This window comes from Mus caroli, unplaced genomic scaffold, assembly GCF_978045245.1.
Source record: "Mus caroli unplaced genomic scaffold, Mus_caroli_1 scaffold_8, whole genome shotgun sequence".
In the NCBI taxonomy this organism is placed as follows: domain Eukaryota; kingdom Metazoa; phylum Chordata; class Mammalia; order Rodentia; family Muridae; genus Mus; species Mus caroli.
The window spans coordinates 24,346,739-24,373,740 of record NW_028227263.1 but is presented as its reverse complement, the minus strand read 5'-3'; the positions used below and the strand labels follow the sequence as shown (position 1 = coordinate 24,373,740).

The following is a 27,002-nucleotide window of genomic DNA, read 5'->3' as shown; positions in this document are numbered from 1 at the left end:
ATTTCTTTGCCTTCACTGAGTTAAACTGCTCTGCCGTTTCAGTTACAAGTCCAGGCAGCAACCTATATAAACACCCAAGATTAGCATGGATTCGGATCGCTGCAAGTTGTGTAGCCGGCGAGGCATGGCTCTAAGGAAAATAATTTCAAGAATGTTTTAATATGGAGATTTTTAAAAGGGTTCAAATGTAAAATGACTCCTGACTGTTCTGAAGGGTTTTCTTGGCAAGAGAGGTTGTGACCCTTCTATAAAGCATATTTGGAAACCACCTTTATTATTTTTTTTTATCACAAATACTTAGCAATTAACCGTTTGGAGAAACTGACAACAAATGGTCCCCCAGAGAACCAAGTGAATGAACGTTTGGGGTGGAGTCATTTGATGTTTCCCATTTGGATGCCAAGAGTTCTCTGCCAGCTACAGGTTTTCGGTTTGAGCTTCATGCATATGTTGCCAATCCTACCTGGCACATTTAGCCAATGGGATTCATTGCTTCATGCTGCCTAGATCCTGTAAATGTAACTTTGACAGGCAATGGATGAAAGGAAAGTCTTCCCTGCAGTAGGATGTTTCCTGTTACTAAAAAAACTGGACCAAGTTTATAAAGAGCACATTCTCTTTTCGTGTCATTAAAAACAAAACCAATTTTCCAGGCTATACACTCAGATTCTCATGGTGAACTCGGTAAGATGAGAGCCAGAAAGGAGAATTAAAAGCCTTGGGTCAATACTAATAAGATAGTGTGACTCAATTTATAAATTATTTATATATGAAATCAAAATTTATATATAATACATCAATGGGCTGAAATGTTCTGTTCTATCTATTCTCTATGAAATGAACTGGAATAAAATCATGGCCAATAGTCAAATAATGACCTAAATCCTCTTGTCCCCAATGAAAAATATAAAGAAAGGAGACTCTGCCCTTCAGTTTGTAAAGATGAGATTTCAGGAAGTTTTAACTGGGCCAGTAACTTCAGTCATTCTGACATGGTTTCTGCAATTTGACATGTCCATACTATCCATGTAGTCATTACCTTAACTTTTATTTATTTTTTATGTGTGTATGCTTATCTGTATATGTGCAGTTATGTGCAGTTACCCCCAAAGACCAGTCTTCTCAAAGGGCATCCAGTCCCTCAGAGATGGAGTTGGAGGAGGTTGTGAGCTGGGACCTAAACTCAGATCCTCTGCAAGAACAGCAAGTGCTCTCAGCCACTCAGCATCTCTCCAGCCCCTTACTCTCTGTCCTCAAGCCATCATTTCTCTTATTCCTCAATATTTTAAAAATGAAACCTCCACCTTTTAATCATAAATGGAGACACCAGTTCCATCAACTCTAACTAAAACTCTTGCTATAGGATAATGCCTCCCCCCGTCAGAACACCACCTACCCCTTCTCCTCACAGACTCAACCTGTGTATGTGGCAGCACACAGTAGGTCCCTCTGCCCTGCCTGGGTGGGGCTCATTTATCAGAAAATCCTAGTCTTGTCTCAGTCTAGAGTCAGGCAAGGACCTGAGTAAGTGGGTGTGTGTTCCTAAGACACACACTTTACAGAGGGAAGGTTACCAGGGTCCTGGCTGAGGGACGGTGGGTAGGCATTAATAACTCTGATTCACAAAGTCAGAGCTCAGCCAGCCATCACAAGGGTGCAGCTGCAGTCTTTCTTCAGTTTTAGACTTATGTCTTTCCCCCCCCCCAATTAGCTCAAAATTCACATGGAAATGCAGAATTGTACTTTATCAGATCTCTCAAACTCCAAATTTATTCATTTTTATTATCTCTGAGACCAGAGCACTCAACTGAAAAGAATGCAAAGGAATATTCAGAGTTTTCAAGAGCAACAGGAGTGAGAGAATGAACACATTTCATTTGCAACGGAAGTGTCAGACTATTTTATACAATGAGTGCTGGGTAGCCCACCAGTGGCTGCCTGCATGCTGGAGAACTTCAAATTGGATACCTGCTTAGGTAATATAGCTGGTTGCCTAGCAGTTCAGCATGGCACCCACAGTCTCAGGATTGCAGGAAAGCTGGTAGGAGATGGCTGGAGAGCTGCTGGTTCAATTCACACTGGGGGGCTGAGGAAATGGCTCTGACAGCAGCAGTAGCAGCAACAGAGTAGATGCACTTACAACAAAGAGTGAAAGCCACCAAAAGCAGCATCCCATATCTCAAAACTTTTCATATGTGGGCCAGCACTGGAAGATGCTGCTCACTCTAGGAGACTCAGTTGTTTTCCCAGGAAATGCCCTCCTGGAGATCTGAGTCTCTCTCAATGCCAGATCAAGTCAAGTAGAAAACCAAGACAAAGCATTATGGGAAGGAAGAAGTCTTTTGACTCCTGGCTTGAGAGGATTTGGCTCACTGTGGCAGGGTCCCATGGCCCCATGGTGGAGACATTCAGCTCAGTGTGCTTCTTGGGGAGCAGGGAGGGGGGGCCCTCCCAGCTTCTCCTTTCCTGTTCATTCCACCCAGGCTGTCAGTCCATGGAGTGAGTCTAAAAACACCCTAAAAGGCACCGTCACCATTCTAAATCCAGTCAGGTTGGCAACGAAGATTAATTATTACACACAGCAAATATTCACATCTGGTGTAAAATGAGACCAACGTAATAACTAAAATCTTCTTACACACCGACAGTGGAATGAATGATTCTGATTTCAGATATGCTGGTTGTGGAAAAGACAATATAAACATTTATCTCTCTCTCTCTTTTTTTTTTTCTAGTGAGAATAGATCGCAGAGTTTACCCTTTATACTCTACTCCAAGAGTTAATTACAATAATTGACAATAATTGGGGCACTCAAAGCTGAGAGAAAAAGCGGAAAGGCTCTAGCAGTCCATCGTTTCCTCCAGGAACAAGATAATATATTCTTAAATGTTAAATCTGTACAACATTGACCCTGAAATACCACCAGGATGGCCTATGTCTGTCTGAGATAATGCAGAGAACTCTGAAAGCTTGGCACTCAACTCTCCATTATCTGAGAACTTGTTGAAATGAAGACCCCAGGCCCACACCAGTCCTGCTTAATCAGAACCTGAACTTAGTCATGTGGTGGTGGGAGAAGCCCCTTGTAGTTCCAAAATACTCCTGAGGAAAGCCAGTCTGCAGACAGACGCGGGTCTGTATCCCGTGTAGGCATGTCTAGTCACTGAATCTATGTATGCACCTCAGACTTCCTTATTAATATGTGTATCAACACCAGAGGCTAACCATATCTAGACCATATCTTTAGACCATATCTGAAGAGATTTGGTCACTCTGACAATCCAGGGGCAGGTTTGCCAGGTTTCCCTCTGTTAAATAAAATGAACTATTTCTAGAAGTAGTTAAACCTGTAAGTCTTTGATTATAAAAGGAATTGGTGCCCTTAAAAAAAGTAGATCTATCATCAAATAGGGCAAATGTTAACATGTGTTAAGTTTCTATAATGGGTACATGGATATCTGTTACATTATTTTCTACATGCTTGACATTTTGATATGAAAACATAAAAAAATATAAGGCAAAAGTAATGGATCTCCAATTAAGATAAGAAAAACTGCAGAGAATAAAAATCACTTGTAATTCCACTGCCCAGATATACCTCTGAGTATTTGAAGTCCTCTCCTTCTTTTTCCTGCTAAGAGGGGAATTTAAATTTGCATTTTTATTATCATCATTTAGCTCATGCTGTTAATTCTTTCTTCATAAATTCCAATTGATATGGTCTCAGAAATGAAGATGGAAATGGATAGGAAGAGAGAGACCCTCATCAGCATCCGACAGGGAAAGCAGCCAGCAGCACACTGAGGCTAAAGACATTTTTTAGACACTCACGTGGGTGGGGGTGGGGTGGTTATTTCTCTTGTTGTGATCAATGATCCAATAAGAAGCAGCTGAAGGGAGGAGGAGCTGATTTTGTCTCACAGTTTTAGGTCACAGGGTCCATCACCATAGGGAAGACACGGTGGCAGAAACATGTAGTAACTAGTTACATTTCATCTTCAGTCAAGGAGCAGAGCGAACAGGAAATGAGGCCCCAGGGCTCACCCCTATTAGACCCAATTCCTCCAGCAAAGCTCTACCTCTAAGACTTCACGACCTTCCAAAGGAGCACCATCAGCTCGGGACATATTGTTCAAACACATGAGATTGTGAGGACAGTCCCTACTACTGTGAAAAGACTTTATGACCACAGAAACTCTTGTAAAAAAAGAAACATTAATTGGGGGTGGATTACAGTTCAGAGGTTTAGTCCATTATCTTCATGTTGGGAAGCATGGTGACACACAAGCAGACATGGTACTGGAGAAGGAGCTGAGAATTCTACATCTGGATATGCAGGCAGCAGGAAGATAGAGTGAGACACACCAGGTCAGAGTTGAGCTTCTGGAACCACAAGGCTTGCCCACAATGACATGCCTCCTTTAATAAGGCCACATCTACTCCAGCAAGGCCACACCTCCTAATAGTGCCACTCCCTGTGAGCCTATGAGGACTATTTTCTTTCAAACCATCAGCTCCCTCACTCACAGTATGGGACCATGGTCAGCATCCACCCTGGCCCACAGGGGGTTGAGCATGCAACTCCCTCAGACAGCGTGTCAGGCCCAGACAAGGCATTTCTATAAGGAGCTTCTAATGAGGACACTTGGAGAAGGTCTGAGCCCTGGTAACATCTGCTGCAGGAATAAACCCAGAAAGGAAATTGCTTGGCCTGGCAGGAAACTTCTGTGGGCAATGCTGACTCTCTGGAAATGCACTTCCTACTCTTCACAGGCAACCAAAACCCTGATCCAAAAAAAGAAAATGACAAAAATACAAGTCTCCCATCACCTCAGTCCTAACACAGAAAGGTCCAGTAAGGCCAGTCCAATAAAGGCTGGCACAGTCTAATAAGGGCTGGCATAGTCTACACTTTTCCCCCCAATGTCTAGCTGTCTACTTGGTACTTTAAGAAGATGCTATGCTCAAAAAGGAGAAGACACTGTGCTAAAAGATCCTTCTGAAACACAAGCCAAGGAAAAAATTGTGTGTGTGGGGGGGGGGGTTGTTTGCTATTACTTCTAGCCTGTGTTTTCTTAAGGCTTGAAAATACACTACACTTATAAAAAAGAGAACAATTAAAAATATTGTGTGAAGTATGGTCAATGCAGGCTATAGAAAGGGACCATGTTGAAAGAAAGAAAAGGAAAGAAGAAAGAGAAAAGAAGGAAGCAAGCAAACAGGAAGGGAGGGAGGGAGGGAAGAGAGAGGGAAGGGGGAAAGAAAAGAGAGGAAGAGCAAAAATTATTTTGGGTCAAAACAAGACAGAGATTGTGTTTAAAAGGACTGGCTTTGTGTTTCAATAACCCAATTTTGGTCGCAGATTTCAAAGTTTGTTCCTGTCATCTTTTTAGCTATTTGTGTTTGATAGACATGGGCTCTCTGCCTCCTTTTCTTCAGCTCCCACCTCATAGACATCGATAGCATATTAGATGTGGTTTCTCAAGAAGTTGATGGTTGCATCTTTGTGTTTGTTTTGCTCCGAGGCCATCGTACATAACCCAGTCTGGACTTGAGTTCCCAACCCTCCACCCTCAGCCTCTCGAGCACTGAGATTACAGGCATGGCCAGCACACCCAGCTATAACATATTCTCTTTGCTGTGAAAAATATTCCCAAATATTTTCAAAAGCAACAGACGACTTCTGCTTTCCAGGGGGGAAGCCTACCCTGCCCACTTTACCTCCAGGGTGTAAGTCTCCCAGTGCTACTCAAAGGATAAAAGGCAAACTCTTCTGTGACCCTGGGGAACGGAGAACAATATTGGCAACGGACCTGAGGATAGAGAATTCTGGGAGGCTGCTAAGCGGACTGGAGTCAGACTGATGGAAACCCTGCACACTGCATCAGGGGGAGCAAGTCCCCTGAAAGATACGCTTCCAGGAAACAAGAAAGCACTGGAAAAAGGTGAGCTGCCAATACAGCCTTCAGAACAGCGAAGAAAGCTCTTCTAACAGGGTTTCTTTTTTAAGTATTTACATATATATTATATAGTGTGTGTGTGTGTGTGTGTGTGTGTGTGTGTGTGTGTGTACTAAAAGAACCTTCTGAAACACAAGCCAAGGAAAAGGGGCAGGAGGACCTGTTTGCTATTACTTCTAGCCTGTGTTTTCTTAAGGCTTGAAAATACACTACACTTTTAAAAAGAGAACAATTAAGAAATATTGTCCCAGGTATGGTCAACCCAGGCTACACACATATATATATACAATATATATAATATATATGTATGTGTATATATTATGTGTGTGGGGGGGATAGGTAGGTAGGTAGATGGATGGATGGATAGATAGATAGATAGATAGATAGATAGATAGATAGATACATGGATGGATGGATAGAGTCAGTCTTGGCTTCTCTGTATAATCAGAGGCAGTTGACAAAAGAGGCACAATAAGTATGCATGTGATCCTGTCTATGTTAACGCACCTCTGTGTACAAATGTGCATGTGTGCATGTGAGTGTGCATGCGTGTTTGTGTGTTGAGGTCTCAGCAGCAAAGATGTGGTGTTAGAGGGCTGTTCTTAGAGAGAGTTAGGAGTCGAGTTGTGACTATCTCACTATTCAGATGTGTACACACACATGTGTGAAAGAGTCTCTGTGTGTTGTTGGGCAGTGCAGGAAGGTGGATATCAGTCCAGAGTTAGAGTGTCTGGGTTTAAAGTAAGACTTGCCATTTCTTAGTTCTCTGGCCATAGCTAAGTTACCAGTAACCTCTCTGTGGCTAATGGTGTCTCCACCCCTGTGAGCTATGAAGAGGAAATGAGGACACTGAGATACAGCTTTTGCCAGGCATGTGCAAATCACTCAGCAAGTGTGAGCAACCCATACTACTGAACTGTGGCTATGTGTATATGAGCAGGCATAAGCAAATAACAACGTTACTCCCTCGACTCCAGCTTTGCTCTTCCTGTCTTTGAAAAACAACTATGTAGAAAGTCTGAGGAGAAGTTGAGAGAGGAATTCCCACCATCCCATACAAAGGAGGTCATAACCCAAAGCAGAATACACAGGCCCAACTCCAAAGCAGCTGTCTCTACTCCCCCAGGCTCCGTACACCCTCTCCAGACCAACAAGACTCCAAGGGACAATATTGCTCGTTAATAATTTCCATAATACTCACCATCAGCTACTAAGCCAGCAGCCTCCTCCACATAAGCAATAATAATTTATGGTTGTAGTTAATGGGCTGTTTTATAGGAACCCACAATTATAATTGGATGTCAAGTGTTGTGAATCTCAGCGGATGGAAAGCGACAACCACTGGGGCCTGGTGTTTAATTTTTTAATGTGATTATTAAATTTCCCATCTCCCTACTCCTGTATCTTTCCTCGGTATGACTCCCAGCTGTGGCTTCACTTTGTCAGCACTGTCTTCCCTGGCCCAGAATCTGGAAATTTACTTCATACACCAGATTCTGGCCCAATGGGCTTTTCACTGTGTGTAAGCATACAGCTAAGTCACTGGTCTGGATCCTGCAAATGTAGGGTGAGTACTGGGTGGAGAGATGGCAGCTCAGAAGGGACAGTGCTTGTCTTGCAAACAGAGAACCTCAGATTAATCAGCATAAACTGCCTACAAAGGCTGAGCTTTGTGTCATAACCTGTAATCCCAGTGGGGGACAGTAGAGACAAGAAGATCCCCAGGGCTTTCAGGCCAACTAGTCTAGCCTAATTGGTGAGCTCCAGGCCAATGAGATACCCTGCTCAAGTGGAGGTTGGTGGTGTTCCCGAGGATGATATTTGAGGTTGTCCTCTGACCTCCACATATACCTGCACACACACATGTACCTACAAACAGTTACACACACAAAATACAGAGTACATGCCAATGTTTCTGTTTGTGAATACCCCCAAAATTGTACTCTGACAAAGAGGATTGCGTCCCTATATAATGCCCACCTTGCTTTGCACACATGTGACCTAATAGCCTCTGGCTCATTCCAATAATAATTGCATTAATTACTGTTGTAACTTGCTTTTCTGTCATTGTGATAAAACATTCTGGTCAAAATCAAATTATGAGAGGAAAAGGTTTGTTTAGCTTACACTTGCAGGTAGCAATCTGTCACTGAGGGAAATCAGGGAAGGTACTCAAAGCAGGAACCTGGAGATAGAAAACATGGAGAGACACTGCTTATTGACTCATTCTCTGGCTAATGCTCAACTCTCTTTCTTACATAGCTCAGGCCCACCATGCTTAGGGATGGTGCCACCCACAGTGAGCTGGGCACTTCCACATCAGTCATCAATCAAGACAGTGTCTCACAGACATGGCTAACTTTTGCGTCAGTGTGACCAAAATGCCCTACAGAAACAACTAGGAGATAAAAGTATTTTGGCTCACTGTTTCAGGGAATTCTACTCATCACTTTGGGGACATTGCAGCAGCATTCATGGCAATAGACTGTGCAACAGAGGTTGCTCCTGAAGCAAAATTGAACCAGAAGCAGGGGCGGGTATAACCTTCAAATCCCTGTTCCAGCGACTTATTTGGTCCAGCCAGGCTGGACCCCTAAGCGTTCTACAACTTCTCCAAACAGTAACTCTTTAAATGAAACAAATGGCTAACATAAGACTCTGTTAGGAGCCGTTCAGATTCAAAGCATTACCGAAGCGTACCTGCCTCCATTGACCCAGCAGCCAAGAGCCTGAGAAAGAACTTGCTTGGCTTGTATACTCGAAATCTGTTTTCAGATTTTTTAGACACTCGGACCCTGAAGTAACACAGTACTTGCCGCCGAGTGCACGCGTTACTTTGGGGGGGGGGGGGAACAAGTGAAGAACCACACAAAAGAGGCTTTTCCATTTTCAGTCCTGAGTCCCAGATGAAAGTCCAGAGGCTGACTATGCAGAATAAAGAATAGATAAGGAGCAGTTGGCCAGGACAACACTATCTCATTGTGGCTCTGAGTCCATCTGCCTTATCCAGCTCAGATCCAAGTTTGGCCAAGATCCCATTGCCTAAAGTCCAGTGCTGAGGCTAATGAGGTACAGCACTGAGTATGATCCTTGCATAATCCAAAGACAGATGAGGAACCAATATTGCAGAGGACGTGCAGTCCTCACTAAATTACAACCCAGTTATAACTAGAACACAGCCATGCCTGGAACTCAGTGAAAAAGTGGTCATGAATTCATTCACCTCAAAGCCAAGCCCACTTCAAGGGGAGTCACTGGAAACCATTGGTCATTAATCATCATCAGAATCCAGAACTGTCTCTTCAGAAAGGATGCCATACTGAAAACAAACTTACCACACAGCACCACACGCTAGGTCACATGGACTTCCAGTTCTCTGTGGGCAAAAGCTGTCTTCAGCTCACTTAGGGAAACCCATACCTAGCACAGAACCCAGCCTGACACATGATCAGCTGTCAAGATGGCAAGCCCTAGAATTTCCCTGGGAGACAAACCTCTGGTCATATCAATGGGGAGTTTCTAGACTGGGTTCACCAAAGTGAGAAGGCTCACCCTAAATGTGGGTAGCACTATTCCAGCTGGGATTCAAGACTGAACAACAAGAAGAAAGTAAGCTGGGTGCCAGCATTTATTTCTCCCTGCTTCTTGACTCAGATGCCGTGTGATCAGCTGCCTTAAGATCATACTGCCATGACTTCCTCGCCGTGGCGGACTGCACCCTCAGACTGTGAGCCAAAACAAATGCTTCCTTCCGTGAGATGCTTTGGTTGGGCATTTCATCACTGCAAGATGAAACTGTAACTAATCCAGACAAGTGAGAAAGCACAGGGTAGATTAAGAAGAGAACAGTACTGGAATCCCTCAGGCCTGAGTGAGAATCCTTTTCTCTATAGGGAGCAACTCAATGATGGTATCTTTTTCTTTTCTCCAAGAGCAATGGTTTGGTATTAGATTGATACCTGCTTTACTGTTCATCAATGTATTAGGTTTTTATCATTAGGATCCATTTACCTGTCATGGACCAATGAAGAGAGGAAGGATTTCTCCTGGCTCACGGTTTTAGACCATCAGGCTGGGAAGGATGAAGTGTCAAGGTAGACAGCAGTTTATATGATGGTGGAGAGGTTTCTAAGAAAGGAATAGGAAGCCACGGAGACATACAACCCAAGGACTTCCCCTCACTGATCTACTCTTCCAGCCCTGTCCCATCCCCCAAACTTTTTAGAACCTCTGAAAATAAAAACCATGAGCTGGGAGGGTGGGGGTGGGAGGAAGTCTTCAAAACATGAGCCTGCAGGAGTTTCAGATTTCCATCCTAACTCTCATTGTCTCCACAGTCCCCACAGGGATTTGGATTCTGGGAGCCCATGTGACCTGCCAAATCAGTGGTGCCTTTCTGCTGCCTGTATTCTACTGTGCCTCTTTCTACTACAGAGTACCCATAGTCTTTTGAATTATCTATTTTTGGCCACCAAAATGCTGGGTAATAATGATCGCAGAATACCATTGGTACCCAAGTATTTTGAATTTGAAATGTCCCCAAATACCCTCTTATGTTTGACAAACTGTAGCACTATTTGGGAAGGTCGTGGGATCTAAGAGGCAAAGTGGGAGGGAGGGAGTCACTGCAGGGGTGGGCCTTAAAACTGTAAAGCACAGCCCCTCTTTCTGTTTACCCCAAATTCTCGAGAACTGATCCAATGTGGCCAGCTTCCTGCTCCTGTCCACCCTCATAGAATGAATCCCCAAGGAACTGTAAATCAAACTAAACCATTTCTCCTTTAAGTTGTTTTCTCCAGAGTATTTTATCATCGCAACAAAAAAGTGATTAAGATCATATACAAAACAAACATTTCTTATTTCCCTAAGTTCCTGGGGTGGTGAGACTGTTCTATTGGTCTTGACTGTTCTCTGCTGATCTGTATGAACTGGGGCACTGCCCTAGGAACTGCTTCCTGAGGCATCTCATTCTCCAGCCTGCAACCTGTGTCACCTCCAGATATTTCCTCCAACTCCATCAGACAATCCTAGGCTCAGGGTTCCAAAAAAGTGGGCAGAGTCCCACCAAAGTCCTTGAAACCTGGGCTCACAAATGATGAACTGTGGTGGTTTGAATAGGTTTTGGCCCTCATAAACTCATGTGTTTGAATGCTTGGCCCACAAGGAGTGACACTATTAGAAGGTATGACCTTCTTGGAAGAAGTGTGCCATTGTGGGGGTGGACTTTGAGATCCTACGCTCACACTGCACCCAGTGCGGAAGTCAGTCTCTCCTGGTTGCTGTCAGATCAAGATGTAGAATTCTCGGCACCTTCTGCAGCACCATGTCTGCCTGCATGCTGCCATGCTTCCCACCATGATGATAATGGACTGAACCTCTGAACCTGTAAGCCAGCCCCAATTAAATGTTGTCCCTTATAAGAGTTACCATGGTCATGGCATCTGTTCACAGCAATAAAACCCTAAGACATAGCCATCATGATATCATGTCATGTCAAATACAGGGCCAGCCCAGTTCCAAGGACTGGAAACATAAATTCTGCCTCTTAATGGGGGGGACCTTGATGATCACATCACAAAAGAGAAACATCAGAGGAGGGAAAGAACTGTAACCATTTGGGGGAAATTCTTATGGTTTAGATCTGAAATGGCCCTCACAGGTTATATTGGGAGGCTGTGGAACCATTAGGAGACTGGATAGAGCGAGGGAAAGGAGGGCTCTAGAGACAAGCCTTTGAAGATTGCATTTTGTCCCAGGTTTCTGCTGTACTTTCTGGTCCTCTGTGACCTAAGGGGCTTCCACACCATTCCCAGTGACCTGAGCAGCTTCAGCAGGTCTTCCTTTCTATCCATCCTGCCAGACCAAATCTCTGCAAGTCTCAGCCTAAACAAGTCTTTCCTGGTAGAACCTAGGCCATCCAAGTACTACTGATAGGCCACACACAACCCCTCAGCCTCTCTCCCCTTACAAAGAGACATGCCCCCACCCCATCTGCCACTCAGCAATCACGGGCACCCTGACTGCGCACACAGCACAGGTCACAAGCTAACAAAGCCGGCATCTTATGTACAGGAAACCTTTGAGAGATACCTTGCTTTGATTGAGGGACTATAAAGCCTCTTGCAATGTACTGCTGGCCACAGTGGTAAGGAGCCTCTTACCTGAAAGCCAATTCAACTCAATTCCTTTCTTAGAATCCTCTTTTCTGATCTCCCACCCCCAAAGCTGCTAGCCTCCTATAAGTTGCTTCTGTTGTTGTTTTGGACATGATGACATAAAGCTAAGTGTCAGACATTAATCTAGCATGCACTCCTTGTCCTCATTAGGTCTCGTTCATCTTTAACAACTGGAGGAGAGCAAGAGTGAATGACCCGCTTGAACTAGAACCAAACATTTAAAGTCTAACCCCACACATGTTGCTTAGCCTCTCTGAACCTCACTCTCCTTGTCTTTAAAGTTGTGTCAAGAATACGATCTCCTGGCTCCCATCCTGCTCCCATGACTCCTTTAGGACATGCCCAACCATCTGCTGTCCACAGGACAGGAAGAAAGAGCTAAACAGCAGATTGATGTCATCGCTGCCTGGCCATACTGTCCATCTCAGATCCCAGGCGGGCCTGGACCCCTGTGACCAAAGCCAAGGTCACAGATTCTGATCACCAGAAAAACAGTCCTTCGTCCTTTCCCAGGTGGCTATGACTGTGGGGAAAGGGGCCAGGAAGTGTGGACAACGAGGGCATGATTTATTATCCATTCCATTTTTGCTCAACCCTGTGGGAGAAGCTGGAAGCACACGCCATGCCGAGCTCTCTCAAGGTAACTAAACCAGAACGTGAACGTTTTCCCTTTTGCCCTCGCCTTACTGTCTCCTTTCCCCCAAGGCAGTGCTAACTAGGCCACAAAACTCCTCTCATTACTGTTTGCTTCATTTGCATTTTCCAATTATAATATTATTGTCCTAAACTAAGGGTCCTGTTACTGGGGCAACCAGAAATGGTGTTTATGCAGATTCAGCCTTTACTTAGACATCAGTTCTACTGCTTAGAAATCCACTCTCAGGGATTCACCGACCAGAAAACACCCCTTAGTCTTACCTGCCCTTTTCCTCATTTTGTCTTTGTACAGAAAAGATGTAGCTGGTGGTTTCTCCTGAGTCACTCACATAATTCATTTTACTTTTTACTTACCAGCCACAATCTTACTCCCCCTCTGAGCACAGTCCCATCGGATCAATACTGCCCACTCAAAGCCTACCCCGTGGGGCTGGGATGAGGTTAAATGCATAATGCATTTAAGATTTTAGTGCTTTGCTCAGAGCATTGGAAGAAACTCAATAAAGATTAACTACCAGCATTACTATCACTATTAATATTGGTGTTAATATTAATCTGTCCCCACCCTCATTACAGTATTTACATGGCTCGTGATTTTCATACCTCTTCAGAATTTTAAATTCTCTCCTCTCCATTCACACCGCTTATAACCTCTGACCAGGTAAACCCAGATCACAGAATGGCTACTGTCTACTCAGGACTGCCTCCAGGATAGAAGAGACAAGAGACTTCCTCTGCATTTTCACTATCAAGTGCTGCCCCAGAGGCCGATGCCAGGGAGAACAGGAGGTCCTGGGCAGGTACCACTAGGTCTCAATTCCACAGTAAGATGAGAAGAACAGCAGCTGGCGGGAAATGAATGTGACATAGACCGCTCTGCTGGAATAGCTATAAATAGGGAAAGTCAATGGAGTGGAAAGCAAAAGTGTTTAACAGCTAAGTGTTCTTTGCAACAGCAGGCCCGCACCTCATTTTATCAAACAGTATTTACATAAAAAGGTGTGGTGACGCCTATGATATCACTAGGCAGGGGCTGGTGATTCCGTAAGGTGAATATGGAAGTCTGAGAGACGCAACATCTGGAGGATGCCTCAAGGACACCCTGGGAGCCAAGGTTCCCAGACACAGACCCATCTCCTCGTCCAACCAGAAGCTGTTGCGATGTCCCTGGATCCTCAACCCACCAGCACTATACAGAGTGGCTCTGTGTCCCAAAGCCAGGCCAGCTGATGTGGACATACCTGCTTAGTTCTCATCCTGAGCCCCATCACTAAGTGTGACTCCCACTTCTCAGGGTGCCCCCTCAGCTCTGCTTTATGGGGTCTCATGGAGGATGCTGGGTCACAGAGCACAGGTTCTTTGGTAACAATTACTCCTGACAGTTGGTATTATCCATCCACACTGTGGGTTCTGTCTGCCACTTTCCCCACAGTACGGGACACAAATGAGACTGGTGTCTGTGGCCTCATATCTATGGATGTGCATTAGTGGTAAGCTCCAAGTTACCAACAATACATTGGGATCGCATTAAGGAAAGAAATAAAGGCACTCCACTTAGAATCGTTTAACAGAGAGGAAAGTCCAGATTCGAATCCTCCGCTTCACAGTCTCCGTGTCTCCCATCTTCTATCTGTCTGTTGTATGGGTCTTAATCTCTGCCTGTCTCTGTATCCATGTCTATCCGTATGTGTCTATGTGTGTCTTTCTGTGTGTGTCTTTGTGCAGAGACTCTGTCTGTCCCTGCGTGTGTCTGCCTGTCTCTGTCTGTGTCTCTGTGTCTGTCAGATTGTGTCTGTGAATGGAGTGACTTTTATCTGGTCCCTAACTCTGTATTTATTGAACAGCATAGAAAGCATCACATGGAGAAAGAACAGGATACTAGAGAGAGTTTTACAAGAGATGAAGTCACTGACTAACTCCAACTGACCCAGACAGCAAGCATCACTGTTTATCAACCAATATCCATAAGTGGTGCTTTTGACCTTTGTGGTAGATCTGAGGAAGTTGCTTCTAACTTCTGTATTTGATGTTCTCAGCTAATGATTCACCTGCATTACTCAGAGTCAGGGGCAGGGGAGAGTAGTAAGACTGCAGCTATGTAATAGCTTAGGTTGTAAAAGTTGACTCCATGGTGTCTTAGTCAGGGTTTCTATTCCTGCACAAACATTCTTGACCAAGAAGCAAGTTGGGGAGGAAAGGGTTTATTTGGCTTACACTTCCATACTGCTGTTCATCACCAAAGGAAGTCAGGACTGGAACTCAAGCAGGTCAGAGAGCAGGAGCTGATGCAGAAGCCATGGAGGGATGTTCTTTACTGGTTTGCTTCCCCTGGCTTGCTCAGCCTGCTCTCTTATAGAACCAAGACTACCAACCCAGAGATGGTCCCACCCACAAGGGGCCTTTCCCCCTTGATCACTAATTGAGAAAATGCCTTACAGTTGTATCTCATGGAGGCATTTCCTCAACCGAAGCTCCTTTCTCTGTGATAACTCCAGCTGTGTCAAGTTGACACAAAACTAACCAGTACACATGGGAAATCAAAGGCCAGAGTTCTCTCAAAGTGGGCTAAACAAACGGGCTGAGCACTAATCAGAGAGCAGTCCTAAGTCTTCAGTGACCTCAGGATATATTGTAAACTCAGGCTCTGAGACCCACCAGATGTCCCAGCCTCTTAGAATGCAAGAAATATTTTCCGAATATTGCATTACTACATGTGGATATGCTATGCACCCATTTCTCTGGGGGGGGGGGTCTTTCTTCCTCTACACTGCTATGGGAACTTACTGGTGTCTCTCCTGTGCCATAGTTAACCCAGAAGACATCTTGTACGTGGTCTAAGAGACGTCCCCTCCCTTTCTTTCTGAGTCTTCCAAGCTTCATTCTATGATCTTATCCTCAGTGCTGTCAAGTTTTCAACAATCATTTCAGAAATCTCAGGAAATTCTTCTGCTCTCAGCCCTGACGTATTTATCTCCCAACCAAATTCCAACTTGACCACTGTATGGCTGGGAAGAAGGAAATGCCAGGACTGGCCTGTGAGTAGCATTTAAGAAGTGCTGACTCTCCACTCTGCCTACACAGACAGCCTGTCCTTTCAGGAACTCCCCCACTCCCACACACTCAAGTGCCAACTCTCTGTTTTAGCCAAGCCTTAGCTATCCTCTGTTACCCAGCAGCTCTTTGCTGTACCAGCTTGCTTATGCTGGAGCTGGTGAGGTGGTCTGGGGAAGAGGGGGATGCTAGGCAAGATCCTTATGGATTGGCTTTGTCTTATCATTGGTTTCTGACAGTATTTTATATCATGGATGTCAAGGACCACCCAAAATAAGATCTCAACATGGCAAACATTGAATCACAACTGTGACCTAATGTTGGTGCAAAGCCATTGTCAACCTTGGCATCATTTAGTCATTCAAAGAAGTAAGAGGCCCCTGATCAGGTTTCTAAGGGCACAAGCAAAAAAAAAAAAAAAAAAACATTAATGTGGGGGTAAGGTTAGTAGACAAAGGAAGAAAGGAGATAGGTGGGCATGAGAGCAATCAGGATGCATTATCAAACTGTGAAAGAACAAATTTAATTAATGGTAAGAATAAGTCTATAGTTAGTTAGCTGTTTTATGCAGAGCCTGGGGCTGGGGGAGGCCTCAAATAATGATTTGTCTTATTGATGTTTTCACATATTTAATTGATAATTTTTTAATATTTATGATGGGCACCATCCTCGGCTCAAAGGACATAGCAGTGAAGGAGAAAGTCAAGTGCCTTATGGAAAAATATTCTAGGGATGCACTAGTTAGTTTTTATCAATTTGACATAAACTATATCCACTTAGGAGAAGGAGCCTAATATGAAGAACTGAACTGTAGCTATTATTATTGTTATTATTATTATTATTATTATTATTGACTGATGTGGGAGAATTCAGCCCACTATGGGTGGTGCTACCTCTGGACAGGTGGTACTAGGTAAGAAAGCGGCTGAGCAAGTCATGAAGAGCAAGTTGGTGTACACTGTTCCTCCATGGTTTATCCTTCAAGCTTCTTTCTTGGCTTCTCTCCATTGTGGGACTGTAACCTGTAAGGTGAGATCAATCCTTTCTTACCCTCAATTGTTTTTGGCCATGGAGTTTATTACAATGGGTAAAGCAAACTAGAGCAGGTGGTATATGCACATGAGTGAACACACAAGCAGATAACCACAGAAAGAGAAGAAAACAGAATAAGGAGGCAGGGGATGACAGGAGTCCTCATTTCACATAGGGTAGTCAGTGGGGGTCTCTTCAGTGAGGTGACTTGAAATAACAATGCCAGTGACAGGAGACATCATTCCCGAGATTGGGTGGCAAAGGGGACTGTGCTTGGTGGGGGGCAGAGTGACGAAGAAAACAGAACGCACTTTAAGTTCTGGGATAGGATGGCAGGAGCCTTGGTGAGACCCAAACAAGCCAAATCCTGCAAAGCACCTCAATGGCAGACACTCCTGCTCAAAGCTTAAGAGAGAGTCTTAAGCCCAAAGGAATATGATTCATCCCCAAAACTCTCTTTGGGTACACAGATCAAGTGTGAGTAGAGAGATGAGCAGGTAGCCCAGGCCATGAGGAGGCCAGGTAGGAGAGACCAGGCATGGGCATCAGAGAGAGAGAGGTAGACATAGCTAAGCTGTCTTAGTTTGTCTTCTTTGGCTCTACCTGACTACTACATAGCAGGGTGCATAGGCAGGGTGACATAAAGAACAGAGGTTTATTTGGCTCTGAGTTCTAGAGACTAGGAAGTCTGGCCTTGGTGTCTAGCAAATGCCCTCTTGCTGTATCAGAACATGGTGGAGGACATCCATTGGTCAGACCAAGCAAGCTTGCCACCTTGGATCTTGCTTCTCTTCATAAAGAACAACTGAGGGTGCTGGAGAGGTGGCTTAGTGGTTAGGAGCACTGACTGCTCTTCTAGAGGTCATGAGTTCAAATCCCAGCAACCACATGGTGGCTCACAATCATCTATAATGAGATCTGATGCCCTCTTCTGGTGTGTCTAAAGACAGCTACAGTATACTTATATATAATGAATCTTTAAAAAAAAAAAAAAAGAGCAACTGAGGCTGTCATGGGACATCCATCTCCATGGCTTCATCAGATTTTCTTTCACAGAGCCCCACATCCAAATGCTACTAACACATGACTTTGCTGATTAATGCCCTAAAACATGGACGCTGGGCAACCAACATTCAAACTGGGGTGTGTTCTGGTGGTGGTGACAGCAGGTCATGCTGAAAACAAAATATTAGAATTGAAATATAAAGAAAGGAGCCTAGCATGGTTTAGACATCCTCCCAATTCTAGAGAAATCTACGGATCACAAAAGACCCCTCCCAACCCTTTGAAAAGTAGAAGTCAAGGCTGCCTATGTCACCCTCATGCAAGGTCACCTATGTCACCCTCATGCATTATGATCATCACCTCAGTCTTTACAATGAGAAATTCATGTAAAATGCCCTATTCTCATCAACACCATGGAGCAACTTCTTATGAACTTAGCAACGTCTTGGAACTTTCTAGAAAACTTATTCACACTCTCTGGTTGCCTGATCAGTACAGTCTTGAGCTTAGATTTCCATCTGGGTTGTCTCCTAACCTGGAAGACGTGTGTCCGGGGATGTTTTGTTCATTTGATTTTGTAGATGAAATGTCCTAGGTTATATTAGCTTCCTCTAACTAATGATTGTGACGATACACTTATTTATCTGCGAATACATTAGCAACATACTTCTCTAACATGATGATAACATGCTCGTGAGCAGTAACTATGGTTCTTTACTGTGTAGCTTAAAGCACTGGAGCTAGCAAAATCAGTGTGGGATTTATCCTTATTGCCATCTTGAACTGGTCTATATGGAGGACTATATACTCAGTCTCTCTGAGCATCCCAGACTCTGACTGCCCAAGATTGCTGATGTCGATTAGTCATGTCTGCAAGCTGAATAGCCGGGGATCCTAAGGGCAACACCATAGGAAGCTCACCTCATAATTCCACTCATGGATGAAGAAATCAAGCCCCCTCCCCCAAAAGTGGCCCTTAATGTCTGTTAGAAGAAAGTTTAGGTCATATGTTAGTGGGCTCTGGCATGCAGAACATTATGTCAGCGCCCTGTTTGACAAGCCCTCCTGCCTGGTTCCTAAACAGCAAGGGAGTAGGAAAGACTGCCTCTGGTTGGGGTGCCGTGCCACCTTCCAACAGCAACCCCATCCAGTTTTCATTTTTGTCCCACCATGAACATTCTCGGTACCCCGAGAGTTCCTGGGAACCATGGCTGGGAGCTTCCTTTGTAAGCCTCCAAGGAATGAAAGAGTCTCAAATGGCCTGGCTTGGTCCCTGCAAACCCCTTTGGGGCCTTGGCCTGAACCTCTCTGGTAATCCCCAGATGCGTCCCCCACCATCACTCTCTGCCCTCCACCAGACAAGGGCTGCACTATTGATCCTGCCGCTGCCCACAGCCGCCTGTGCCAAGAGATGCAATTTACCACCAGCTCAGAGGTCATCGCAGAGGAGGCCAGCCGCCCGCTGGCGCTTTTATGTCGCTATAAAAACCATTTAAAGGGCCACTTTGTGAACCTCAGCTTTCCTTGCAGCACAGGAGGAGGGAGGCAGCAGAAGCCAGGAAGCACAGCGCCCCAGGGGCTTCCTTTCAGGAGCCCCAACCAGATTCAAAACCCCAGAAACCTGTTTCCTCTCTAGGTGCACCCTGAAGATGTTAGGGCTGGTGTGGGGCGCCAGGTGCATCCCTGCCCCCACCCCGCATCCTCCAGGTTGCACAGGTAGAACGAGGATTCAAGAAGGACCCTTCTTAATTCCCCTGTCTCCTCTAAGTCCCCTGTATCCTGGTGTGCGGGAGCATACCCGCTCACCTTCCATTTTCTTGTTTGGACAGAGGTAGGTGCTTTTTTTTTTTTTTTTTTTTTTTTTGCCCATCTCTCCGGGAAACCGGAGGACCAGAGAAATGAAGTGAGCTGCTGGAAGTTTCACAGATGGCAAACAAGGTAGCCTGGTTTTAAAGTTGGAAATTCTGACCCTAAAGCCAGTGTCTTAATCTCCTTAGGCCTCAGTGGCACCACATTTTGGTAAGTCTAAGCCTCTCAATTCAGCCACTTGCTTAATAAGCAAAGGCAGAAGACACTAAAACCAGTTGTGTTGGAAATCCCACTCCACTCTGCCTGTTCGATTTTGCCACCTACAAGTAGAGTTGGTCATTGCTTCTTGGGCCACCATTAAATTCGTTTCTTTTTAAAAAAAAAAATCCTTGGGGTGTTATTTATCAGACTTTTCTTGATTTCTGATCCGGATTAGAAGCATAGAATTGGCCTGTAGGCTGGGATCCACAAATGCCTACAGTCTGGTGGAAGCCATTTAAACAGGTGATTATAATGTGAAAAGAGGGAAGGAAGGAGGGCTGCCTGGAGAACATGTCCTTGAGTTACCATCTGAAGGATGGTATGAAGTTATCCCGGGCAAAAGAGTTGGGGAAATGAATTTCCGACATGAAGGAAGACTCAGGATGAGCAAGGACACAGCACTGCTGGCAGTCATCAGTTACCACAGCAACGAAGTCATCCCACCATGTCCACACCGCATATGGTCTTGTGCAGAGTGTTATGCAAGTATCAGTGCCTGAATTCTCCAAAGAATTCCATAGAACCTGAGCGAGTGCGCGATCGAAAGAGAGAGAGAGAAAGAGAGAGAGAGAGAGAGAAGCAATGCAAATCAAGTCCAGCTCTCAGTGGGATCTCCTGTTTGTTTCTTTCAACTTACCATTTTGTTTTGTCTTGTCTTGTCTTGTCTTGTCTTGTCTTGTCTTGTCTTGTCTTGTCTTGTCTTGTCTTGTCTTGTCTTGTCTTGTTTTGAGACAGGTTCTGGCTGTGTAGCCCAGGCTAGCCTGAGACTTTTGACCCTGCCACTGGGGTTACAGGTGAGCACTACCACCTTCTACATTTCTTGAAAACTAAATTTCACTTTATAATCAAGTAACTAAAGGGATTAATAAAGAGAAATGCAGTTAACTTCTCCTTCCCACACAGTTACTCTGGATATAGTGTGCCCCTGGCTTCTTCACACACCAGTGGCCACAGAGCCATGCTTCCTCTCAAGGGGCGGGATGCATCAAAGGCTACCTTTAATAATCACTCCCTTACAGAAAGGCAGAAGCTGGAGTCTGAGGTCAGCAGGAAAAAGGGATTGTAGGGCAGTGTCTTCATCCAACATCCGCCCTAGCGTGTTGGCCTCTGCTACTTTGCTTAGCAGACCTTCCCCAAAGCACCTCCTGCAGACCCATGAGAACCACTTCCACTGCCATCCCAAAGCTTCTGCCTTAACCTAGGTTTCCCAGGCATCCTTGTTTTAGGCGAGTCCAGCTCCTCCCCATCCGCAGTGGAGGCTCCACATCCCCCTGGCTCCGTTCCCTGGCTTGGCCAGCTGTCTTTGCTGTTCTGTAATGTTCAGTCTGTTTCCTGGAGTGTTATGGTTGGTCTTGGTTGTCAGCTTGAATGGATAGGATTGTGAGATGAACCTCTGGATGTCTGTGAGAGGCATTTCAGAGATGATTGGCAGGTGGGACAGTGACTAGGGTAGAAAGGCAGGCCCAGGAATGTGGGCAGCATCTTCCCATGGGAGAGTGGTCCAGATGGAGGGAAGTTGGAGAAAGGCAAAGAGTGCTTCCTGCCCATCCTAGTGAGGTGCACAAGGTGGTGGTCTGCTGACATCAGACTCTAGCTTCTTGTGCACTTCAGTGTGGACTCAACATCAGCAACTCTTCAGAGAACCCCAGGCTTTAGGCCAGGATTGGGATTGCTAAAACAACCACAATGGACAGGGCAGCTACTGGCTTCTCTACCTTTCCAGCTTGTGAATGGCCATGTTGGACTACGTGACCTCTGGGATGCAAATCAGTCAGAGGAATCCTCTTTGTAACACGTACATCTATCCTGGGTTTTTCCCTCTAGAGAATCCTAATCAAAAGATCAACATCCCCTTACCCTAACATACATTCTCTCTTTCCTTTTCCCTTTACTAATTGCCACAGAAATATGTCCCCTCCCGCCCCCCACTGCTTCTCCAGAGAAGTCTGATAACAAGCCCACCACTCCCTAAGCATCATCTGCCAGCCGGACTTCATTTGTCATGCAACCATGTAAATGATGGCCACCCTGATTCTGAAGATGGGGAAACTGAGGCTGAGAGAGGGAACGAATGTACTCACTTAGTCGCAGCATCATATTGGTAGTAAAAGCACAGTTCTGACAACCACTGTGTGCCCTCTCCTGACTTTCCTCCTAGCTTGTCTAGGGACTTTTCTATAAAGTTTTATAATTTTGTAATAAATACACTTGGTTGTAATATTATATGTATCACTGTATCTCCTCATCCCCAAATTACTTTATAAATTAAATAACTCAAAAAATAAAATAGAATGAACTCAATACAATCCCAAACCCATCCATTCATGCCTCTGTCCTTGCTGTCAAATGCCAGCACTTTCCTAAGCAGGAGAGAACATTGTCAACATATTAATTTGGTATAGCTCATGAAATACACTCAGGCATGGCAATATTAAAAAAAATCAAGAGGGAGACAAAAATAATCAAAATGGATGGATTTGGGAAATCCTGTTCTAAATGCTCCAGGTCTGAGAATATTTATTGAAAGAAACACACCCATTCAAGGAAGGCTATTTGGCAGGCAGAAGAGAATAATCTACAAGAATAAAATGGAACAAATTTGGCAAATGTTCAAGAGAAATAAAAAGATATGTTAAACTTTCCCTTGGGCAAATGGAGAAGAATGTTCATATCGGTGGGCTTCTCTGTGACCCAAACACCCACTCCAACACTGCTGCCGAGGTTCTAACATGCTCAAGTTATAAAGATAAAACCTAACAGTGACTACTGATAAAAATGGAGCAGTTAAAACTGTATAATAGGTTATATGAATGTTCTCTCTCTCTCTCTCTCTCTCTCTCTCTCTCTCTCTCTCTCTCAATGTATCTTATTATACTTTTACCTTTCACATGAGGAAGTGCTTTACAGTTTCTTTCTAACATATCTTCAAAACATTGTTGGGTAAAAACAAGGGTTTCCCAAACCCATGCTCTGTGCTGTCCTAAATATCCAGCTGAAAACTGAGACAGGTCCTAAGTGATGGAGAAGAGTGGAGCAGATGCAGATTGCATACTCGGAACAAAGGGGTGCCCTGTGACCCAGGATGGATGAGGAGAAATGGTGCAAATTTTTGGTTCTATTACTTAGAACGGTCATGAAGTAAAAACTATTAACTGTTTATTTCTGAAATGCTCCATTTGGTATTTTTAGTGTGTGGCCCTTCACTGAAAGTGAAACCACAGATAAGAGAGGACCACTGTGCTTCTCCTATAGGGATGATGGAGCATGACATTCCTCCATGTTAATTTTAGGCAAATTGAGTTTAAATAAATGGTTGGTACCTTGCTTTCTTACCCACATCATTCCGTAAGCCACAGACTTTCATGAGCATTAAGACCACTGGGGGACAGATTTTGGGGACTGACCCCCTGAAGGACTCTGACTTAAGTGGCCTAGGTGGATCCTCCATGTCCTCATGGGGGTTGCTCATGAGATCTGCTTAATCACAGCAGGTAATGTGGATATTTGGTGGCACACAGCACACTTGGGAATTAGTCTTCCCTCTCACACCAAATGGCCTTTTTGTGTTTCTGGCTCAACATGTATGCAAAATATCAGTGACTTCATCAGCCAGCTTACATTATTTTCTTCCTTCAATAGTAAGCCTTGTTGTAGAAGTCTGGGAGCAGCCTGCTGTCTCTGTGACCTCTAGGGACCCAGGCTCCCCTTATCCTGATGCCCCACCCTGGTCACCACATGGTCCAAGGTTGGATGCTTGTACTTAGCCATTACATCCACATTCCAGGCAGCCAGTGAAAGAAATTAGAAAGAAGTTTTCTTCCCTGTTAAGAGGACTTTCTTGAAAGCCTATACAATACTCTAAGGACATCCTATTAACCTCAATCTAATCACACACTAGCTGCAAGCAAGAACAGAAGACCACCCTTTGTCCCAAGTGGTGATGAGCCCAACTCACATCAACAGTTTGGTAAACAAAGGGGAAGAGTGGGCTACTGGCAGCCTTGGCCAGAGTGTCCACCCTTCTGCAGCTACCATCAGGGCAGCCCTCCAGGCTGCAGGGGCTGGTTGTCCTCATGTGACAGACATCATGCTAAGACTACTGGTCCTACAGACATTTTTCCCTCCTCATCCTCCATCCAAGCGCCCACCTCAACTATCTGCAGTCTGCCCGGGGGTAAGGTGTGAACCTCTTCCTGCAAAATGGACTGTCCTGTTTGACCAGGTCGGAGTGTTCTTTGTGATTTTAGTTGCTGACATTTGAAAACCAGGCTATTTATTTTACAGGGGAGTCCAGAGTACTGGGCCCTCTTTAACAAACTCATTGAAAATCTGTCCATACTGGGACCACCCTCATTTGTGTCCACAGCTCACTCAGCCAAATAGAGCTGCCCTATACAAAGCATGAAGCGTATACCTTACCATCACACACGTGTGTCTACCTTACCTAAGAGCTGTACTTCTGTTACATCCTTGCTTTTGTTTCTTCTTCTTTCAGAGGGCTGGGAATTAAGCCTATGGCTTCTTACTAGCTGGGCACTGTACCTCTGAGTTGTATTTCTAGTCTTTCTTTCACTTTGAAACCACTCCTTAGCTTAGGTAGGTCTTGAACTTGGGATCCTCCTGCCTCAGCTCTGATGCTGTGTCTGCTGAATTGGTGGCCCGAGAGCTCTCTGTCCTCCCCTAAGGAACCTATCAAGCTTGGTTCACAGGCAAATGGCGCAAAGTAGTTGGGATAGCAAGCCTCGATTTAAATCCTGCATGTCTAACCTCCCTCAGTCCCTCCAGCAGCAGGAAGCAGGGTACCGTAAGCTATGCAACACTACAAGGGGTTTCTGCTGCAAAGGAACTCGGGATCGTTGGGTGTAGTCTATGAATCTGTGCAGTTCAAAGTCACAGACCTGGCAGGTGTCGAAGTGCACATCTGCAATCTGTGCATTCAGGGGCCACAGCAGGAGGATCAATGATTAGCAGTCAGTTTGGGTCATAAGACCCTGCCATAACCTCATGGGCCTCTGATGAATTACCAAGCCCCCATAATTCTAAACTAATATGTGATACAAAGCTAGTACAAGATGTAGCGACATCACAAGTCCCTGGTAGGGCCTTCTGAGCCAGAGGCATCACTCCATCTGAGGCAATCTTACCCAGATGTAGAATGTCTGCTAATTGGAGGAAATATCAGACAAGCCCAGACTGAGAAACATCCTATACCATAACAGATAAGAACACCCCAAGATGTCCAGCTCCTGAAAGACAGAACACACATGGGGGAAGTCAGAGAGACATAAGGATGAAAGGTGAAGTGGGTCCTAGACAGGAAGGGATGTATGGAGAACTCAACTACAATCTGTGTCAGCTTTTAGTCTTCATGTGCTTGACAGTCGGCTGTTCGTGACAATCCAACTACAGTGTTGTAAGATGTTGACATTGGTGGAAGTTAAGTCTAAGACATTCAGAAACATTCTTCCACTTGGTCAACTTTTCTGTCTAAAATCATTTCCAAATAAGATGGGTTTTTTTTCAAATAAGATGTTAAAAATAAAGTTATTATAAAAATGTTTATCTTGGAGTAAAATTGATGTCATTCCTCAGGCTCCACCCACCTTTCTTTTCCTCCCTCCCTCCCTCCCTCCCTCCCTCCCTCCCTCCCTCCCTCCCTCCCTCCCTCCCTCCCTCCCTCCTTCCCTCCCTCCCTCCCTTCCTTCCTTCCATCTTTCCTTCCTCCCTCCCTCCCTTCCTTCCTTCCTTCCTTCCTTCCTTCCTTCCTTCCTTCCTTCCTTCCTTCCTTCTCCCCCTCCCTCTGTCTTTCTTTCTTATAGACAGGGTCTCTCACTGACCTAGAACTAACCAAGCCGACTAGGTTGCCAAGACCAGTCAGTAAAATTCTTGCCACACAAGTCTGAGGACTTCAGCTCAGTCTCTAATACCCATGTGAAAACCTGGGTGGGGTGTCACATGCTTGCTGCCAGCACCTGGGAGATGGAAACACAAACAACCCTGGGAAAGAAAGGTGGGTGGAGCCTGACATCAAGACTCATGACCTACACACGCATATGCGCCAGCACACACTTACACACATGTACACCCTCATTAGTGGTTATCTTCTGGAGGAACAGTGATGATAAAGATATCAATGTACATGAAGAAAGCATTGCTACAGCTGGGCACACGCTGCCATCCCAGCACTCGGGAAGATGAGTGTTGGAGGCCAGCCCGACTCCATAGCAGCGCCACCTGCCGTTCCTGAAGTGCTTGGCATCCACCAGTCAGCTTGAAGACTCATCACATGCCCAGTCTTGGGTGTTTACTTCCCAACAGTCGTCCAGCAAGGAAAGTGCAAGCATACTTACTTCTTTTAGAGACGAGCTTGAAAGACAGGCTAGGTTCTAGCTCACTTACCTGAACACAGTCCGTCTTTGCCAGGTGCCCTTCTCCTGAGGGTGGCCCAAACAGCCTAGGGGAGCCCCCCACCCTCTTGCTCTCACCGTCACTCCTGCCCGACACCCACCCTCTTCAGGTTCTGATTTATACTTCCAGAAAACAGCAGCTCTTGCCAGCTTCCTGTTCCTGCCTTTGGATTTCATTAGCAAACCCCATTCTAATTGAACTTTCATTCACTGGCCACAGATCGGCAGTTAATCAAGCTGCTCCCAGCTTGGCTCGCTTCCTTTGGTGGGGGCAGAGACTTCAAGCAGCACTCAGTCCCACTCCTGGGGCAACGTACCCTGTTCTCCAACTGCGTCCTACAGCTCCCTGTGTTCCCAGGACACGGTGCTCTTAGTGATTTCTAAAGAAGACTGTTAGACTCGGATGGTAATCACAGCCCCTTCTGGCACATTCCCTGGACTCTTGGCCTCATTAGAAATCCTCTCCTTGCCTGCTTCCAGCTTCTCTCTTACAAGTAAACGCTCGCCTCTGCTCTCCTGCCTGCCAGACTCTCTGGGCACCTCGTTTACTTTCTTTTTTTTCTTAAAGTAACATTTATTGTCGCTTTCTCTCATTCTCTGATTAAAGAAAGAATATGTGCTCATTGCGGGAAAAAAAATGGAA

At 45.1% G+C, this 27,002-nt stretch overlaps 1 long non-coding RNA gene across 2 annotated transcripts in view; it reads right to left on the bottom strand.

Moving 5' to 3' along the window:
* Positions 1-26,706, bottom strand: part of LOC147002862 (uncharacterized) — a 48,126-nt gene extending 21,420 nt beyond the window's left edge. Inside the window, exons 1-2 of one of the 2 annotated variants that reach the window (XR_015048065.1) lie at positions 26,677-26,706; positions 8,089-8,146 (exon numbers count right to left, since the gene is read on the bottom strand). This is a non-coding gene — a long non-coding RNA (uncharacterized LOC147002862). Of the gene's footprint in view, positions 1-8,088; positions 8,147-26,351; positions 26,431-26,676 lie in introns of those variants that run through there. The other variant, XR_015048064.1, reaches the window with a different exon arrangement.
* Positions 26,707-27,002: the final 296 nt, after the last annotated feature.